The following is an 18927-nucleotide window of genomic DNA, read 5'->3' on the forward strand; positions in this document are numbered from 1 at the left end:
TGGAATTTTACAAATAATTATATGTCATTTGTGAATAGTTGTGAATATTAGCATGGTTTCTATAGAAGTGTAACAAAAGGGAGATACTGCCAGCTCAGCTGTCTAGAATTTTATAAATAGTTATGCGTCATTTGTGAATGTCAACATGCTTCATGTAAGATGCTTGTGTTACAAATGTATTAGAACTGTATGTCGTATTGTACAGGTGTGCTAAAGAGATATTTTGTAAAGTACTGAGCATAAATGTATATACACTATTGTAACTGTTTAAATGTATATATTTTAACAATGGAATCTGTAACACAAGAAGTTAACTTCAGAAGAATAGCTGAGATTGAATTACTTTATGGCTGGGCCATAAAAAGAGATGTTATTTTTCAACTTTTAGTGCAACAGGAGGCATATTGTCTAGAACTACAAGTTTTTTGTATTGTCATTAAATGTGGAGGAAAGTAAATTATTTTATTACTTCTACCATTTGCTAAAGATCTGAGGTCTATGTATTTTCACAGGTAGCTGCTGAATGCTACTAGCTGCATTGGGGGGGGGGGGTTCACCTGGGATAGAGTCAGATGACAAGAAGTGATGTCATTCTGCAAGCTATCCCAGCAATAATACTTGGGATATTAATCTAAGAACTATCTGAGTGAAAGACAGAGCATTTTGTATTTTGCTTTCACCTGACAAGAACATCCAGTCACCACATCTGTCTTACTTGCTCTGTAAGTAAGTCTGGGGAACAGTGTAATGCTTTCAGATATAGTCAGGAATATAGCTGAGCTTAATTTAGATGTGTTTCTTTGTTTATTTGAGACTGACCTGCAATGCTGTTTTAAATATTTCCTGTGATTTTGAACTCTGATGTAACTGTGATTATATACTGAGTATTCTCTTGATCTTTTATTATTTATTATTAAATATATTTAAACTTTTCATTGTGGCTGATATTTGTGAGACATATTTAAGTTCTGAGAGTACTTGCATATTTATTTGGTGACACTGTGGGCCACTCCTCATAGCCTTGCTCTTGGTCAAATTACCATTTGGATTAATAGTAAAATTACACAGTAAGAGTGGACACTCTTTGTTAAGGGCCTTAAATTATATGATAAGGATGTGGCTGGTGGCAGTCTGAACTACCTTATAGTCTGGGCAAAAAGGGGGGGGCATGACTAGTAAACCTGTGCCAGCCTTTCCTAGGTGTGTGTATTCATAAATCACACCTCAAAGTATTTGTGTGTGTCAGGTACTTGGGCAGTGACACGAAGCACTGATTGGACAGAGAGGATGCTGGAGGTATTGGCTTGGCCACTCACCTGGGATCTTAGCTCTGTGGCTGTGCCAGTAAAGAGACTTACTTGGGATGCAGAGAAAGAGGGAGAAACCAGCCCCAGACCAACTGTGGTCTCTGTGTGCTCTTAAGGGAAGTTGCACTTGATGCAGAGAGCTGCATCTGGCAATACTGGGTGGGTGTATTTGTCAGCCTCCTAATGTACGTTCCCCACTGGTGCTAGTGAAGAGGATTGTGGCGCCTTGATTACTGGGTCAGTGGTGGGGTGTCATAGACAGCACCAAACAATTTACGCAATTGGGCAAACAAAACTCTTCAGCAGATACTCTTGATGTTAAAATATGGATATTCGACAGTAAAATGTTTTGGACATCATAAAGAAAGGGAGATACATTCTAGCTGTCCAGGGTTTAGTATCCCGTCCACTCTTCACCCATCTTCCAGCCAGGTTAAGCCAATGGAATGTGACTCTATCAGGAAAGTAAAAAAACAGATAGCATAGACCTATCTTGGAGCATTATTCCAACTTAAAAAAGTTAACTTTTAATAAAACTTCTTAAAATTCTTTTTGAATTTATGTTCAAACAATTCTATATTTGTATAATATCTTGTTTAATTGTTTCTCAATTTTCTAACCACTGTATGCTGCATCAATTGTAAAACTCTGATTTTTGCTCCTTTTATATGTTCCATGCTATTTGTACAAAATAGCTATGTTTATATAATTTTTTTAAATTATTTTTATTTTTTTATAATTTTTTTACTATGTAATTGGAGCTTTTCTCCCCAGCCCTTCTCTGAAAACGGTCACCTTGTGTCCAGTCGGACTAACTCGGTAAACAAATGGAAAATAAATAAATAAATAAAACTAAATAATAAAGTGAGTTTGCTACTTATGCCATATTTTTTCATTTGTCTGTACATATGTATGCATGTATATATATATATATATATATATATATATATATATATATATAGATATATATCTATCTATATATATATATATATATCTGTATATATATGTATATATATATATATATATATATATCTATATATATATATATATCTATATATATATATATATATATATATATATATATATGCATATATATGGGATCCGTACAGATGCTCGACTGCATCTTTCACTGAATCCTAATTTGTCAAGCATACGTGCTGTTCACCGAAGCAGCACTTTCACATAAGTATGCTTGGTGGTCTACTCATACTATGGTGCCGTAAGTGAAAATTCCCTTTTCCTCACTGTAGTGCGATCTTGGAGTGAGAATATTAAAGTGGGGGGTGTGGGGGGTGCAGTATATATGTATATATTTATTTATTTATTGCAATTGTTTACCGGGAAGGTCCACTGGGCCTAAGTGAGCCCATTTTCAGTGGAGGCCCAGGTAGAAAAGCTTCAAATAAATGAAGCAGTACATACATGAAATAACTCAGTACATACATGAAATAACACAGTACGTACATGAAATAACACAGTACGTACATGAAATAACACACAGTACAATGTATATTCAGTCATAATGCTTGGAATAGTATGAGCACAAAGTACAGATTATTTACATACACAGTACATATGTGCATTGCACAATTCCAATAATACAGAAAATCATTAACTGATGGAGGTTTGTAGGCATGATCAGTGGAATTTTATGAAGACAGAGAAGTGCATATGAAGTCTGTTATGGTAAGTGAGAGATGGAAGAGAGTGCAGGTGTAAGATGGAATAAGATAGAGATGATAGTGGAAGTAGTCAGATTTTGGAGAGTGTTGTAATGGCATATGTACAAAGCCAGATGGAAGAGAGGTGTTGTCTGAGGGCATTCTTAAAGAGAGCAGGATTTCTGGTGGTTCTGATTGAAGGTGGAAGGGAGTTCCATAGTTGTGAGACAGTAAAATAGTACAACATCTGACCAGCTGAGTGATTTGGCTTATCTACTTTGAACAGCAGTTTGTTTTCTGTTCTAAGAGTTCTGCTTGAGTGATACATGGTCAGCAGAGAAGAAAGAGAAGGGCAAACAGATGGTTTATATATAAGTTTATGTGCTGTACTTAGTTGTACATAAGTGAGACAGTGCAGAAGTTCGAGCCAGTTTAATTGATGTAGGGATGAAGAGTGGTGGACTGACTATTTTGCATTTGTTACAAATTTAATAACCTTATTGTAGCATGAATCTAGTTTAGTTTTCAGGGAGGACTGGATATTGGTAAAGATTGGGGTACAATATAAGAGAGAAGGTAGCAGGAAGGATGAGGCTAGAGCCTTTTTTTGTAGTAAGATTAAGGAAGGTGCTGTGTCTGTAGAGAATACTCACTTTTTGGTGTGTTTTTTCAATGCTGCTGTGGATATGTAGGTTGAATGTTAGGTTGTCATCTATGATGACACAACAGTTTAGTACCTGGAGGAACTTCAATGATATTGTTATTTTGGGAGTGGACAGAAAGTTCATTCCTGTTAACAGGGGTAGTTTTTTGGGGGGGTGAATATTAGAAGTTTAGTTTTATTGGGATTTAGAGCAAGGTGGTCATTGAACATCCAAGTTTCGGTTGATGTAAAGGCATTTTGGATAGGATGTTGCAGCTGAGATGTGGATCTGGCATTGCAGATGATTGTAGAATTGTCTGCATATTGGATGACAACACCTTGAGCAAGAGTGACATAGAAGTTGTTAATGAATATGCTAAATAGGAGGGGCCCCAGTATGGATCCTTCAGGTACACCTGTAATAGTGTTTAAGAATGGTGAGAAGCAGTGTTGCCATTGGGTGGATTGTTGTCTATTGGACAGATAGTTTAAGAACCAATTTAAAGTTGGGGATGAGTTACCCAAGTTAGAAAGTGTGGTGAGAAGAAGGGGATGGGAGACTATGTTGAAGGACTTTGATTGGTCAAGGAAGAGTGAGGAGACAAAGTAACCAGCATCCTGAGCCCCATTTACATTGTCCATAAAGGAAATGAGAGCTGTGCTAGTACTGCGACCTGGCCTGACATCATGCTGAGAGGAAGAAAGGATGTGGTTAGCAATCAGATGATTAAGAAGCTGGCTGTGAACACATTTTTCTAAAATTTGGGAAATGGGAGAGAGAATAGTAATTGGTTGGAAATTGGAGATATCTGAATTGTTGTCACCTTTATGAAGTGGAAAGACATAAGTTGTTTTCCAGATATGTGGTATAAGGGACTCCTGAATAGATCTATTAAGGAGTATGCTGATAGGGTAGGCAATGGAGCTTGTAGAAAGTTGTAGAAATTCTGCTGGTGGGTTGTCTGGTGCATTGCTACAAGGTTTGAGTTTAAGAAGAAGTTTTTTTATAGTAGTGGTACATATAGGTGTGAGGGAGAAAACTTGTGGAGATGAAGTTGAGGAATGTGATGAAGAGGGTTCAGCTAGATTGGGTTTTTATTTGTGGGAAGGTAGTGGTGACTTTAGCTATGGCTTCAATGAAATATGAATTAAAGAGTGAGGCTGTCTCAGTTGGAATTTTGTCTGGATTGGGGAAAGGATTATTATTTGAGCCTGGATGAAGCAGAGAATTAATTGTACTCCAGAATTCCTTATTCCTGATTCAGACCCCTTCACTGGCTGGTAGTTTTCATTCATGTTATGAATGCCCTGCATTAATACTCCTTAATATAAGCACAGTGCAACCATGTGAGGTTACAGAGCATTACCATGTATTTTTGATTAACTATGCCACTGCAGCAGAAGTCATTTCACACCTGTTTCCTCTTGTTATTGTTCATGTGTTTGACTTTTTTTTTTGCTCAGTACAAAGTTGTTTCTTTGAGGGTGTACATTTGTGGTACTTTAACAGTAGTGGGATATTCAGTTTTTATAGGCTGATGTTATCATGTGATGATCCCTTACAGTGCTACAGCGGCACAGCCGTGGCAGCTATCAGGCTGACATCCTGCCTGGGAATCCTGCATTTGGCAGTTACTAGGGCAGGGTAGCACCTCAGTTGGAGGGGTGATTTCAAATGATACATGCCAAAATACTGCTGTACTGAGGAACATGGGGTTTTGGAGGGGCATGATGCTGAACAGGTTATTGTATTACTCAAAACAAAAAAAAAAAACACTTCAACTTCAGTCCATAAAACTGTAGGCTCACCTTTATTTATGGCTATCTGACCCCTGTGGATCCTTCTGCTTTTAAGATAACTGCTTCATTTTTTGTACTAATTTATAGCACACCTGATAAAACTCACTCTTATACCATTTAAGAACAAGATACTATCTGGTGGAGAGGTGTGTCTTGCAACAAATTCCCTATGTTATCCCATATTTAAAACCTGAAAAAGTCTAGAAAGGATATTCTCCTCTTTTTATTACAATGATCAAACCTCTTCAGTATTGACAGAGTGTACAATACACAGGTTAGCAAATGGTTAAATTTTCTCTTACTAACCTTGGCTGCAACACTTAAGCCAATACTTGTTTTACTCTGCAATTAATTCTTATTTTATCTGGCTTCCTTTCAGCTGTTATAAGATTGTTTGTTTCTTTTTATTAATCGCCTTGCACTTGTTTAGGAAGCTGTAGTATTACCTGCCTGCCTTTGATTTAAAAACTGAAAACAACAGCTATATTGAAAGTTTCCTCCATCAGATGAGGCCACAGAACTGTATTCCTTGGCTTGCATTCACTGCTGATGCACCATGTAGCTCAAAAGTGCACTTCATGAAATTGGAAGCAACATGTACATCACTGTGTATGCACTTTTCAAAACTATTTGCATTGCATATAGCATTACTGCACTATACAGAAGCGACAATCTACACTGAACTGTATACACTTCGATTTTAGTGGTTCATCCAGCTGGGATTTGGTAAAACATTTGCTGTGTGTCGCATAATTATGTGGGTGAACATCGCAGGATGTTGAGATGAGTTGCTGCACTGATGATTGAAATTTTTTTATATAGAAATGTCTTTAAGAAGGAGTAAAGCTAACTTATTGTCAGCTGTCAGTACTTGCATTATAAAATGTGAAATGTCTCTGTGCCTGCAAGCTACACAGCAATTACCTGGGGTTAAAAGAAGGAAAATTATCGGGTCTATATCACATAGTCGAAGTTATGTAACTTCGAACACCTAATGGTCGAACCATTATTTTCGAAGTTACATAACTTCGACTAACTAAAAAAAAAAAAAAAAAAAAAAACACAACGGACAACAAAATAAATTGTTGTAAGCAGAGGGGCAAGCACCCCTGCACCCCCCATTTGGGGCGGCTGCACCCCCACACCTCCCGCTACTTAAATATACCAACTCCGAGATCGCACCACATTGAACAGAATGGAAACCTCCGCCTATGGAGATTTCCATTCACACACTCACACTTTTACAAATTCGAACTTATGGTCTCTACCATATGTGGTTCGAACTAGTAAAAGTTCGATGATGAGATAGGAACCAAAATTATCCATGTAAGAAAATCATTACATTGAATGAATAAAGCAGGGTTTTGTGTATTTGTTTAATGCATTGTTTTTTCTTATAAATTTAATCAGCTCTGTCAAGCTATTGAATGTGGCAAATTTAGTAGCATGATTACATTAAATTTCTATGATCAGATTTGGCCTTTAAAGAAGTCTACAGTGGTAAAAACACATTTTCAAGGATGCATGCACAATGAAATCTTTACATGCTAAACAGAGAATGGAGACATGATGTGGTATGAGTGAGATAAAAATCAGAATGATGCTTTTCTAAATGCTGCTTGTAGAGACACAGGTCTACTAACTGGCCGTGTTGGGAATAATGAGTCATACTAGCAATGATTTATAGAAGTAGTGACATGTGTAAATGCTGTCAGTGGCTGTGGATTGCTGATTTCTGAATGCAACTGGAAGGAAAATCATTTGAAGTACAGTGCAAAGACGAATGTTTAGTTCATAAGGCTGCAAAAAAAAAAAAAAGGAACTCAAGATTATTGCCATTCACACCTGATGACCATCTCCTCCATATCTGCATTTTTACTGAGGCAGAGATGTAGGTCCACATTGAAAATCAAGATGTTTTATGTTGTATATATTCACTGTTAACTATGTGGAAAATGAAAACAATCTCCAGGCTGCTCTGCAATTTATAGATGGATGTGCTAATGTATGTTGTAGATTTTTGCACTTACTGCTGGTTTATGTGTCCTGGGCTTATCTGAAACTGCATAAGTATCTCAGGTACTAGCTTTACCAGGTATGGTGAAAACTGAGTTTAAATTTTGCTGGGTGGTCTATTACCATGTATGACAATGGTTTTCACCTTCATGTGATAGATATCAAGAACAGGTGACATATTACAATAAACACATGTTGACCTATCTCAAGGCTGATAGCCAGAATGTATGCCTGTGCCTAGCATTTGTGGATTTTATTGCATCTTATGTCTACAGAGCTGATAATGTCACTGTGGGTGACATCATTGCTGTGCCTATGGTAGCAACTTCAGATACCCAAGAGCCAGGCTTATCCACAGCGATGAGAATGATGTTGATGGAATCACCTATAGGTGTCAAAACAATATATGAAATAGTGTAGTATGAGTCAGCGAAGAGCAAGCTGTGAGGTTTTCTGCTCATATTTATTACCTGCTGGTTTGTATAGAGAGGCAGCTGTGACATATAGACACAGACAGGTTGGGCTAGCCCTTGGAAAACAAGCTAAGCTTCTAGAACTTCAGACTTCAGTATATTACAATCTGACCTACATGATGATGTCCTTTGTGCAATATGGATACCGATGATATGATAGGCTATGACATTCCCACATTCGCCCCAAACAAGTGATACCACGGTAACTGAAATTGTGGATCCTGCCACTGATTATGCTCTGTCACAGCACAGCCATGTTTTGAGAGAGTGGGATATAGCTCTAGAGAGACGGAAAGAGAGAGAGAGAGGGACAGCATTTATTGTTATATGGGTCAATTGCTACACGTAGTAAGGAAGGCATCAATCCACCAGTTTGCACCAGTTTGCTCTAATCATGCTAGTATAAAAAATATATCACATTTGTTTTTTGAGATGTATAGATGCACAAATGCTATGTATGAGCTGGCACAGTTGCAGGTAGAATTGGATTAAAACAAACAGCTGCTGTTTTCCATCCTGCAAAGGGATGCCTGTAGAATAAAATCTCAGTGTTGACACCAATTTCTATCAGTGCACCATCACTGCAGTTTCACATATATTGGACACCAGCTCCACAAATGCTGAGACATGCTGATGTTGGCTGCTAATATGGAGATGGGAGACTTCTACCCCAGCACATTCTAGAACACCTTGAGTAGATAGACATGGGCATAGTATTCTGACAACACACGACAGTAATGTGTCAAACCAACATCTGCTGTACATTATTGGATGAGTTGAGTGCAACTGATAATGCTTAACCTGCTGTTTGTTTGCAATGTTGCATTTTGTTGAACTGCCTGTCTGCCCCTTTACTTGAGTCAGCATGGTTTATAGGTTCATAGGTTCATAGGTAGGTACTAGGCTATCTGCCTGAGGGCATTTATAAGCCTAGCCAGAGTGTGTCAGCTTTCGCTGCCCCATTGTTTAATTAACTGAGCCTCTGTCAAGAAGAGGCAATGAAGTGATCCCAGGGGTGTATTTTCTGTTACCCATCCACTCGTCAAGGTTTCTCTTGAAGAGTGTTAGTGAGGGGCTTTGCCTAATGTAGTTAAGATTTTTGTTCCAAAGCATGGGGAGTCTCTGTGACAGGATTCTATCCCTCCAGCATGTTCTATTTATTGTTGTGGTGAGGTTTAGCTCACTAGAGTGAGTGGCTGGCAGTGACTTGGATTTCTTTAGGTGGAGCATGTCCATCAATTCTGAGTTGGACATGGCTTTGTAAGTCAGGCAGAGATCACCTCTGAGTAAGCGATATGCGACTGAGTACAGCTGGAGTTTTTACAGTTGGGCTGCATAGGACATATGTTTGAGGCCAGTAATTCTCTTGGTGAGGTACTTTTGTGGTCTTTCCAGCTGTTGGAAGTGTCTTGTGAGGTACATCCCAAATGGGGCATTATACTCTGTGATGGGTCTAATGAGTGACGAGTAGAGGGGCACTATAACCTCTTTATTTCAAGATGCGAACCCTTTAGTAATTAGATGGGCTACATAGAAGGATTTCCTAACTACTTTGGCAATATGATTGTCAAAGGAGAGATTACTATCTACCTGGGTCCCCAGATCTCTTATTACCTCTTCTGTATTAAGGGGGCTGTCACTTTTGTGGTAATTCATGGGTGTTTTGTTTTTCCCAAATGGGATGACTATGCATTTTTTGGCATTTAGCTTGAGACTATGACTTTGACACCAGGTGTCCATCTCAGTAAGGCCCTTTTGGAGAATGTCTATGTCAGCCAGAGAGTCAATTATGACTCTCAGTTTGCAGTCATCAGCAAACTTGGTTAGCCATAGTCCTCCTGTGTTTGCCTGTACTTCTGAGATGTATATGCCAAACAGTAGGGTTCCCAGGACCGAGCCTTGTGGGACACCACTTGTGACTGGTTTAGAGTCGGACCTGGAGCCCGCAATTCTTACCGTGTGAATTCTGTCTGCAAGCCAGTTGGCAACCCATCTCATGACGTAGGGGTTTATGTTCAGGTTGGTGAGTTTTTCTATAATTTCAGAGTGGGGAATGGTGTCAAAAGCTTTAGCGAGGTCAACTACCTTCCCCTCATCTATGGCTTTGATGACTGTCTCAAAGAAGTCAACCAGGTTTAGTAGGCATGATCTGCCCTTAACAAAGCTGAACTGGGTCGGGTCAAGTGTTTGGAGGTCCTCAATGTCTTTGTTACTGAGTTCCATGATGAAGGCCAAATCTCAAGTAGAAAAATCATCCCTGATCAGCATTAGTAAGAAATTGAGGGTCCTCATCAAGTCAACTTAAGCTAATTTTGAAAAGAAAGTTGCCAAGGATGCCAAGGATAACCATAAGGCCTTCTATGGCTACGTCAAAAACCTAAATGGCAATGCTAAGGTCTGTTCTGAGCTAGTACAAAATGGAACAAAATACACTGACCCTTCTGACATTGCCAACATCTTGGCTGACAGGTTCAGTGCAAATTCCCCCCCCCCCAACCTCACCACCTACATGGCCTAGTACCATTCTAGGGGATTGTGTAAGTCCAATTATTACTGATACATTGGTTAACAAGACTCTATCTAAAGCTAAAAACACTGCCTCCATGGGACCAGATGGTGTCCCAGGCTGTCATATGCGAGCTCCAAAAGGAATTAACTCCGCATCTTAATACCCTGTTCAGTGTCAGCCTCTCCACAGGATATGTTCCCATAGAATGGCGCACGGCAATGGTGGTCCCACTACAAAAGCGTGGGGCCACAACTGAACCTGGGAACTACCGACCAATAAGCCTGACCAGTCTGATCTGTAAGGCTATGGAGCAATCATTATGGAACTCATAAATGGAGAGATTGGGAATCTCCAGTCGCTGGACCCCACACAGTTCAGCTTCATCAAGGGCAGATCATGCCTCCTAAACCTGGTGGATTTCTTTGAGACAGTTACTCAGGCTATAGATAAGGGAAAGGAGGTACACACGGCTTACCTTGACCTTGCTAAAGCATTTGACACCATTCCCCATTCAGGTATTATTGATAAGCTCACCAGCCTGGGCATAAACCCTTATGTCACAAGATGGATCGCAAATTGGCTCTCAGACAGATCCCATAAAGTAAGAATAGTGGGATCTATGTCCGAATCCAGACCAGTAACGAGTGGTGTGCCTCAGGGCTCTGTCCTGGGGCCCCTCCTGTTTGGCATATACTTCTCAGAAGTACAGGCAAGCATGGAAGGGCTGTGGCTGAGTAAGTTTGCGGACGACTGCAAACTGGGTGTTATAATAGAGTCTCCGGCCAACATGGAGATCCTCTAGAAGGGCCTAAATGAGACTGATGCATGGTGTCAAAGCCATGGTCTCAAGCTAAATGCAAAAAAATGCGTAGTAGTCCCCTTTGGAAAAAACAGAGTACCCACAAACTACAACATAGGAGGTAATCCCCTGAAATCTGAAGAAGAAATAAGGGATCTAGGATCCCAAGTAGATAGTCAGCTTTCCTTTGATAACCATGTTGCCAAAGTGGTTAGAAAATCCTTATATGTAACCCATCTGATCACGAAAGAGTTCGCATCAAGATCTAAGGATGTAATGGTGCCCCTCTACTCTTCCCTCATCAGACCCATTATTAAGTACAATGCACCAATTGGAATGAACCTGGCTAGACATCTCCAGCAGCTGGAGAGACCACAAAGGTACCTAACCAAGAGGATTACTTGCCTCAAACAGTTGCCCTATGCAACACAATTGAAAAAGCTAAGACTGTTCTCTGTTGCATACCACTTTCTCAGAGGTGATCTCTGTCTAACGTACAGAGCCATGTCCAACCCAGAATTGCTGAACATGCTCCATCTTAGCAAAACCAAATCTACTCGAGCTACATGCTCTAGGGTTATAAACCTCAACACAACAATGAATAGAACATGCTGGAGGGATAGATTCCCTTCGCAGAGACTTCCCTTACTATGGAACAGGGTCCCAATCTAGATAAGACAGAGCCCCTCACTATCACTCTTCAAGAGGAACCTTGATGAGTGGATGGGTAACAGAAAGTTCACACTGGGGATCACACCAACAGCACTACTAGATAGGGGCCAAGGGTACTAGCTGCTAGTACAAGGGTCTAAGGAACTACTAAAGGGGTGGTGAATACTGCACAATGTGGTTGGGCTAATATATGCCTTCAGGCAGATAGCCCAGTACCAACCTATGAACCTATGAACCTATGCGCTTCATAGCCTTGCAGACCAGGCTAGTCAGGCTTATGGGGCGATAGTTACCAGGGTTGGTTGTGGCCCCTCTTTTGTGGAGTGGAATAACCGTTGCTGTGCGCCATTCTGTGGGCATGTAGCCTGTGGAGAGGCTGAGGCTGAACAGTATGTTTAGTTGGGGGGTTAGTTCATTCTGTAGTTCATGCAAGACACAGCCTGGGACACCATCTGGTCCCATTGACGCTGTGCTTTTGGCTTTTGAAAGGGCTGTTTTCATCTGTGGGTCTGTGATTTCTGGGACACTACACTTTTCTGGTATTGTTGTGGCCCCTTTTGGGGGTGAGAGAGGAGTGAAGTTTGCACTGAATCTATCTGCCAGGATGTTGGCAATATCAGTGGGTTCAGTATATTTTGTACTATTTTGCACTAGTTCAGTGCAGATCTGCGAGTTGTCACTTAGATTCTTGACATAGCTAAAGAAGGCTTTGTGGTTATCTTTCGAATCCTTGGCTATTTTTCTTTCGAAGTTAGCCTTGGTGGATTTTATGAGGGACCTTAGTTTCTTACTGATACTGATCAGGGACGTCTTTCCTTCTTGGGATTTACTTTTTTCAGCTTGTTATCAGCCTAATCTGACCTAGTATCATTTAAAAAAGGGTGAGCTGTGACTTGCATCATTTTTCTAAACCATTTCTTGTGTACTTTCTTAAGAAATGTTGCAGATGTCCAGTTGAAAAACATGTTGCATCAATATGCTCCTTAACTGTTGGATTCCTGTTTGTCCTGAATGCTGTACTGTTCTTAAACAGAACTTCATATTTATTGTCCTCTACATTATCAGGATGTTTGCTGTTGAGGCTGCAATGTTGTTGCTAGACTAGTTAGTGTTAGGTTGTGGTGTATGCTGTATACCATGAATGGTCTACAGGCCTTAACATGTTTGCATTGAAGTGTACATTTTGAGTTATCTAAGCACTGGATCTGCATCTTTAAAGATGTAAAAACAGACAGAAGTGCAGCAAAGGAAGGGTGCTAGGGGCAGCTGCAGCAGCCACAAAGAAATGCCAGTCAGTCAGGAACTGCATTTTCTGCATTCATTGCTGTACCAACATTTCTGAATGCTATTGCAGAGATGCATTTCAAAGGGTTTTTTTTTTATCTCTACAACTGAAGAGAAGAGGGTGTGGGTTGCCAGGTTGAAGATCAGCACCAGTCACTAGATGTACCAGCTATGTCTCTGAAGAAACTCCATTCCAGCTGTGGTTAGTGTTATAGGCCTTTTCAGATGGTATAAAGGGCTCGCTGGTGGGTAATTAGTAGCCATTGATGAAAGTGTGGGATGATGCCTAACTGTAGTACAGGGATATAAACTGCAGACAGAGATATCACAGCTACTCCATGATACATGATACATGCATTCATTATTCACTTAGTGTGGTCAGATAATATCTGAATTTATAATTCAGTTTCTTGCAAGTAGATTATCATGCAGATGGGTATGATCTGTTTGTGGAGCACATATGGCTATGTGTGTTACACCAGCAGTCACTGCAATGTCTGGCAGTCTGAAAATCACATATAAACTATGAATTATTGTAGTTTTGTTCTACCTGCATCTTCAACATTCTTATACATGTTCCTGCATGGGGTATCAAACAATTAAGTAGCTGGTAGACAGTAAGACTTGCTGAGGCCTGTGATTTCCCATTCATATCTCCTGTGGTTTTCAAAAGTGTAATTGCTTAGGATAATAGCAGCCTTGTTTTGCCTTATTTTCAGATGAAGTTGATGCCTTATGTCACCATCTGCCTTGGTCCCTCAGTACAAACCACATAGTGCAGCTATTCATCTGGAAGCATTCCTGCAATGTTCCTGCTTGGTTAGGTCAGCATGCAGCAGTCACTCCCAGCAATGCCTCTATATGTGCCAACAACAGCTAGCTTGTAACACCACCAGTGCCCAAACCATGCTAATAAATTAGAATTGACACCTGCATCACAGTCCATTGTAGCGGTTTGTGCATATCTGTTTCAGCATGGTAACCACAGTTTGCTTCCCTGTTATATCTTGGTACATATTATGCATGGTTTGGGAAGTGTATTAAGATCTTATGCTGCAGTCAGCTCTTCATGTTGCATAAATGTGCACAGTGTTCATGCTGCATAAATGTGCACAGTGTTCATGCTGCATAAATATACAGAGAGCTCTTGCATTGTTATTAACTGTATGTTCCATTGTTATAAGCAACTGTGAGTTGTGAAAGCTTTTCATGGAGTCTTTTGACTGCATAGCAACTTTACACATTGTAATCCATGTTTATAAATACCTCTGTATGATATAAAAGTTATATTAGTACCCTGCAGATAAATATCACTGACCTTTTCACTTGAGTTTCTGTCACATAAAATACTTTTTTTTAATTATTTAATTACTTAAAAGTGCATTTATTTAAATTATGTATTATCTCCTTTTTCTTTTAGATGAAATGTGCTGCTCATTGATGGATGCCAATGGAGAATGAATCATATTAAACAAGAAGGTATTTGTTGTTTTTTTTTTTTTTATTTTTATTTTTTTGTTAATTTTACAATTAACTTTCATGAAACTGGTGTAATTCAACATTTCTACTTAAATATATAAATACATTCTCCTAAAATGAGAAGCTTCTCCAGACTGAGATTTGTTTTCATTTTTCTCTTCTCTGTATGCTTTCTCAAATCATTCTGGTTTCTGTTATTATAGCAATAACCCATGCCTGGGTGTGGGTAATGCTGGATTTACCCACGGATGGTGTGGTTTGGTCACGAGGGCAAAGCCCGAGTGGCCAAACATAGTCAACTGTGGGTAAATCCAGCATTAACCACACCCAGAAGTGGGTTATTGCTATTATACAATGACATTATTTAAGAAAAAAATTTACTTTTCTTAAATAATGGCATTGTATAATGCCTCCTTGCTGCCCTTCTGCAGCTGTTTGGTATTCTGCGTCAGTTCTGATGTACTGTGCATGCGTATGCCTACGCAGTACATCAGAGCTGTGGGCAAAAGCAACAGAGAAAGCAAGATCTCCGTTGCTTTTTACAAACTGTTTTGCTATGTTAAATGGGTTTAACATAGTGAGACAGCTTTAAAAAAGCAACGAAGAATCTCCGTTGCTTTATTTAAAGCTGTCTCGCAACCCATTTAACACAGCGAGACAGTTTTGAAAAAAGCAACAGAGAAAGCAAGATCTCCATTGCTTTTTACAAACTGTCTCGCTATGTTAAAGGAGTTTAACATAGCGAGACAGCTTTAAAAAAGCAACGGAGATTCTCCGTTGCTTTTTTTAAAGCTGTCTCGCTATGTTAAACTCGTTTAACATAGCGAGACAGTGTGAAGCAACGGAGATCTTGCGTTCTCCATTGCTGTAAAAAAAGAGTTATAGTAATAGAAAAAGTCTGGGTGACTGGACCTTTTTCCATTACTATAACTCTAGTTTACAACGTGCACGCTGACCAATCAGCGTGCACGTTTTTGAATATTAATGGGGGGTCATTGTATAATAAACAGTTTTGCATACTTGTCTATATACACTTACAAAAATCCCATGGACAGTTCAAATTGATCATGTAACATTCTAGACAATGAGTGACAACTTGTAGTAGAATTGCTTATTTTATGCCTTTGATATATTTAACGCTAATTTATTTGGGATATTTGTAACCAGCCAATAACCAGAGAGCTGTATCTGAAGCAAACCTGCAAACTTCAAATCACTGAGGTTTAACTGCATTCAGTGCAACTTTCTGGAAAATATAACAATCTCTTTAAGTAGAAATGTAAATATGGATTCAGTATAATTAGTTCAAGAAAATTATAGCATTGTTAAAGGGAAGAACCTGCTTCCTAGAACTGCTTGTATTTTTTAATAGATGTTACATGCCATAGACTATTTTGCATGAACTACATCGGCCTGATAGACTCATTCAAAGGCATTTTACACAATGGTTTTATTAACTGCCACTACAGATAGAAAGCAATGGCACAATAACAACAAGTACAGCAGATATTTGGCTTTGTGGTAGAAAATAAAAGTTAAACCAATGAGTAAATCGGGTATCACAAGTTGGTACAATGCAAGGTTCAGTTTGATAACTGCAGTACATCAGTTCACTCATGAGCAGAATGTGCACTCACATACTCGTGTATGCCACTCATGTAGTAACACAGGGACTAAAATAAATGAACTACAGATTTGTACTTAAATTAATAAGTGCACATTCAAAGTGAGTACACAGCAAATGGCAGTGAGGCTGGTTCATATGTGCAAGAAACATCAACTATGTGAAGCTGAAAAATCTATCACAAAAATGAAAAAGACATTACGGGGAAGTAGGCAAAGAGATAACACTGACCTGATGAAAATGGCAGACTAGGGGATTGATTGGGAAAATATTGATAAAAAGGAGTTAAAGTGTAACACTGAATTAGAAAATTAGATATGTAGAAGCACATATTGTAAAATGGTTTAAAAAGTGATTAACTTTATATTGCTCATATAGTATGATTTTTTCAAGTAAGAGTGCATGGATTTTTACAAAGCATTGATCATGGAATTACGGTTTAACAGACATTTGTTGTTTTTTACTCAAATTTTTATTATTTTTTTTTCCATATCTTCAAATAGATTGAACCATAAATAGTGAAACATAAAATAATATAACATAATCAACCAGTCAACTATATACAAAATAAACTATATACAATTGCCTAAGTATACAGTCTATAACATCATGATTCCATATACAATATTCAATTTGTAATAAGACACTATGCTGACTAATCAGTTCAATTTGTTTTGTCCAATATTTCATCAACTTTCTGCCAATAAGTGATGTATGATGTTGTCTTATCAGTTCTTTTCTTTATGATTGCTACTTCCATTCAAGACATGAAGACTGTAATTTTCTTGAAATCTTGACAAGTTGGTGGTTCTTTATTCATCCAGTAAGTTGTTATGGCTCTACGTGCAATGGCAAGCAATGTCCACAGTAAAGGATATTTTACTTTTGGAATACATTGTGGTATGGGTACATCAAACAAAACTAATGACTTGGTTAACTGAAAATTATCATTAAAAATTGTTTGATATAAATAATTAATTTCAAAGCAGTTTAACAGATATTTATTAATGATTACATTTTATCACAAAATAATGTACAATAAATTTGTCGGTTAAGTATTAGAAATTGTATTTCATGTATTCATATTTTTGTAGGCTTACTGAACGTGTTCAAAATGTATTGCCATTAAAGCAGCTTCATGGCCTAAATCCAGTGCTGGGGCTTGGGGTGCCAGCATAGTCATGTTACTTCTCAAAGAAGGAAAATGATGAGATAAGACTAACTGAGATAAGGGGGTTATACCACAAGCAGGGAAGTATTTGAGATTTGAAGCAGTCGCATTTCACAGAATTGTTTCTATTGATTTTTTTTATTGAGGTCAAGAGTCCTCTTGTGTTCACATCACTGTGGAGGGGGATTCTAAGCAAAGGGTTTCTAATAAGACGTCCTTTAATGCTATGTGTATCAGACACAGGACTCCTCTAATAGAAGTAAATAAGAAATAGAGAAGGCACAGAATTGCTAGAGCCTTTCACTATAAGATAACCCTTTAAGTCATTCAATTCTGTTCTAAGGAATCTATATATTTTCTAATTTCACCAGGTGGTGTGTCATTAGATTACTGAACAGGGTACAGTATAATATAAAATGTCTAATAAGAATGGTATAAAGGCATAGAATTACGTCTCTGGCACATCTGTCAGCTCATGAAGAATGAGGTAGCTTTGCAGCTGGAGCAGCCACAGAGGTTCCTCAGTGAGAGAATACAGAGTGTAAATAATATGTCATATGCAGACTGCCTAAAAGTCCTGTCTGTGTACTCACTCTCCTACAGGCTACTGAAGGGTGATCTATCTATAACCTACAAGGCATTCTCTGATCAAGCCATGATGGATCTGCTGCTCAGTTTCAAAACAAGCAGCATTAGAATTACCATTTTAAAGATCTAAACCTCATCTTTGACATGAAGAAAACATGTTCGATGGACATGTATCTGGTCAGGGATTACCCTTTATCTGGAACAGACTTCCTAGTCATGTGAAAGAGAGCTCTTCCTTAAGCCTATTCAAACTCAGTCTGGATCAATGTATGGGTAATCGCAAATTCATCCCAGGCTTGTCACCTTTGGCCCTTATGGACAGGTGTAGTTTATAGATACACTAATTCACAGGCATATGTTAAAGCCTCTCTAGCCCATAGATATTGATAACTGGTAAAATTATAGAATAAATGGCTAGGCTTATGTACGCTCTGTGGCCATTAGCCTACTAATCTCCTATGATTCTATAATCCTATGATCTGATGTGCATCACATGAAAGGTCATTATCTACAAGGACTGCAAGGTCTTTTACTACTTTGAAAATGCTTAGCTGTTACCCAACCATAGTGTATAATGATTGAGGGGGATTTTTGATAAATGCCAGAATGGTATACATTTCATTTCTGAAGGTGAAGGCATTTTATTATCCATTTATATGTAACTTTAAATGCTGTTTGAAGTAAAGTGGTATCAGTTGGTTAAGGATAATGCTTCCATGTTTGCTGTTATCTAAAACATTTGGTGAGCGAGACACTGGAGTCAGTTTTGACTTCTAAGAATAAGACCAAAAAAGAGTGGCCAAGGCACAGAACCTTTACGGTGAGAGGTGGTGGTGGTGAAGACAGGACTAATGTAGCTATTAGAGAGACGCAAGTTTTTATGGCTTCATTTACTCTTAGA

At 38.7% G+C, this 18927-nt stretch overlaps 1 long non-coding RNA gene across 1 annotated transcript in view; it reads left to right on the forward strand.

Moving 5' to 3' along the window:
• The window catches only part of LOC122789277, a 1405129-nt gene that overhangs the window by 739880 nt on the left and 646322 nt on the right, over positions 1–18927 (forward strand). Inside the window, exon 3 of the long non-coding RNA XR_006362798.1 lies at positions 14585–14643. This is a non-coding gene — a long non-coding RNA (uncharacterized LOC122789277). The remainder of the gene's footprint in view (positions 1–14584; positions 14644–18927) is intronic.

This window comes from Protopterus annectens, chromosome 1.part2, assembly GCF_019279795.1.
Source record: "Protopterus annectens isolate FY-2018-M chromosome 1.part2, PAN1.0, whole genome shotgun sequence".
NCBI classification, from domain to species: domain Eukaryota; kingdom Metazoa; phylum Chordata; order Ceratodontiformes; family Protopteridae; genus Protopterus; species Protopterus annectens.